A 2,500-nucleotide genomic window follows, 5' to 3' on the forward strand; every position below is an offset into this window, starting at 1 on the left:
GTAGTCGCGAGGCAGCGTGGCAGCGTGGCAGCGGTGGGCGCAGGCCTTTTCGAAATTCTATCCCCACCCTGAAAGGCGGTGTCACTGTACGGACAGATGAATTAATTGGTGCAATTAATCATACAAGTGTTTTTTGAAAATACCGCCGAACCGAGGAATGCCCGTAGCGTACCAATCATCGATTGCCAAACCGATCGATGCTATTAATGGCGACGCATGGCGACGAAATGGTCATTTCTTTCCAATACACACGTTATACACACGCCGAATGCGTTTAAGAAGGTTTTTTTTAGTTTCGCGTGGGTCTTCTTTCCCAACTCAATCTCTGTCGTGATCGACACATTTATTGCAGACTATCGAGTGGATCGTGTTCAATGATCCTCCAACACGTGCTATTTTTTTATGTCATCTGCAATCTCCTGCATCTGACTAACCAGAACACACGATGCGTCATAGGATTAGGGACCACTCGGTGCGTCCCCGAATCGACGATGATGCTGTTCGAGTGAAATGCGACATGGTGACGAATCTGCACTATTCACAACTCTTCTCGAGGAACTCCCTAATGCTAGCGTAGTACTGGCAAAACTATCATAGAATAATTTCATTCTCTACTCGACGATCGTTCCGTGTCCACCCAGATCACTCAGTACCATCGGCATCCCACACATGATAGGAGGCGAGAAATTGCTGGTTGAAATGAAGCTGTCTTAAGTTCGCTGTCAGCTGTCGTCAGCTGGAAAAGTTATGAAACCATTACCTTTATTGTTATTAATGGTGATCAATTTGCGAAACACAACGTTTTCTGCGACGACCATGATCGTCATCGGTCCGTATCGTCTCAAGTAGTGTAGTTCACTCGTTGACCTGAGGCAAATGCAAATGCAAATGTTTAGTTGTTGTCTCTACGGCTGGTTGCGTGTGGTAGCCAGCGATAATATGATTCTTGTCCCAGGTTCAATTTAAACAAACTCTATTCTCCCAGCGGAACAACGAAGGAGTCTGTCTGGAGAGCACGTCTTTCCAGTTCGTACTGATCGCAAATCGCACCTAAGTGAGCTCACGTTTAGAAACCGTTGGCCACCAAAAATCCAACCGCAATGTTTGGGGGCCTCACGGCGCAGGAAAATAAACCAAAATCTCGGTTCGGCAAATCCTTCCTGTTCTCCTGCTTCACCGAGAGCCATGCGGGGGGCGCGCACAGGGATCGCGAGGGGAACCACTCCAACCCACAGCGCATGGTGCAGGGGGTATGAAAAGCTGCTGAGGATGGCTTTTCTCGTTTTTCGTCATTTCGTCTCGGTCCCTCGGTTTCCTCCCGGGGGCCGGTTGCGTCCGTTCGGTGCGGTGCGGGTTTTCTTTTTCTCCCGCGTTTGGTTTTGCTTGGCCGGGTGTGGCCGGCCGCACAAATCTTGGGGCCGACCGCCGTCGATGTGGTATTTATAATTTTCCGTCGCTTTTTGCCTCACCGTGTGGTTGGGCGGCATGGCGGTGCAACACATACAGACGTGGGACAGAGTCGTGGGACACACTCAGGATCGCGAGATTTCCACCGTGGGGCCGTTGCCGGCTAGTAGCACCGCTGAGATGTTACGGTACGGTGTGTTGTTCAATCGTGCGTTTCGACGAATCCGCCCGCTCTAGAGAGTGGGCTTATCTTTAACTCGAGCAGCGGTCGACGGTGCGCGTGAAGTGGCCGAGCGAACATAGATTTAGACTTGGAAAACCCCTTAGAAAACTTGGAAACTTTTCGTGCAGTAGTGTTGTTCGGTTATTTTCCTGGAACGTGGTTCTGCTGTTTCGGATAATGTTCGCAGGTCCGCTCCCCTTTCCGCGTGCCAGTTAGTGAGGTGTGAACCGACAAAGTGAAGCACCGATCCGTGTCCATGCTCCGTGTCTCTGGCGTTACGCGTTCTACGGCCCTGTGTGTGAACGTTAGGTTCTGTTGCTGACACCGTTCAGTTTTGGACATTTGAAATGCCAAGGTACGTTTTACGATGTGACTGAAGCCGCCGGAGCATTACGAACCAACCCGTCGGCAGAGCGGATTCCGAGACCGGAACGGGAAAAGGATATTTTGTGCGCGAATATGACATTTTTAGCATACGAGGTTGGTGTGCATACCAACGAGCTGCTGCTCGATTTGCAAATTCCATTGAACACAGAGAATGCCTGCGGTGCTGTTTAACAGACGTCATACAGCGACAATGCCAGTCCTTCTTCCTCGTTTGCAGTATCGTCTTAATATCTTGTGCAGTGCAACGACCGCTTGAGGCCACCATAATCGTCAGTTGATGGGTTTACCAGATGGATATTTGCTTATTTATACCATCGGTACGTTTGCAGATCGTGATTGTGTCGCCTGGTGATGTTTACCGATGATGATGCTCTGTTTGAACGCGATCATCCAACGCTAATCCTTGCAGTGATTCACTAGTAAGGGCGCGCGCGCGCGCACACACAGGATTCGATTTCAAAGTCATGAGCCTTTTTTTCGATC

At 49.9% G+C, this 2,500-nt stretch overlaps 1 protein-coding gene across 4 annotated transcripts in view; it reads left to right on the forward strand.

The window, feature by feature from the left end:
* LOC126573006 (serine/arginine repetitive matrix protein 2-like) overlaps positions 1 to 2,500 on the forward strand; it is a 13,909-nt gene that overhangs the window by 1,052 nt on the left and 10,357 nt on the right. Inside the window, exon 2 of one of the 4 annotated variants that reach the window (XM_050232766.1) lies at positions 1,818 to 1,985. The exons of 1 other annotated variant lie outside the window; for it this stretch is intronic. The gene's annotated coding sequence lies outside the window, so the exon portion shown is untranslated. Of the gene's footprint in view, positions 1 to 1,594; positions 1,986 to 2,038; positions 2,111 to 2,500 lie in introns of those variants that run through there. 2 more of the 4 variants (XM_050232763.1, XM_050232767.1) reach the window with 2 other exon arrangements.

The sequence above is a fragment of the Anopheles aquasalis genome, chromosome 2 (genome assembly GCF_943734665.1).
Source record: "Anopheles aquasalis chromosome 2, idAnoAquaMG_Q_19, whole genome shotgun sequence".
NCBI lineage: Eukaryota > Metazoa > Arthropoda > Insecta > Diptera > Culicidae > Anopheles > Anopheles aquasalis.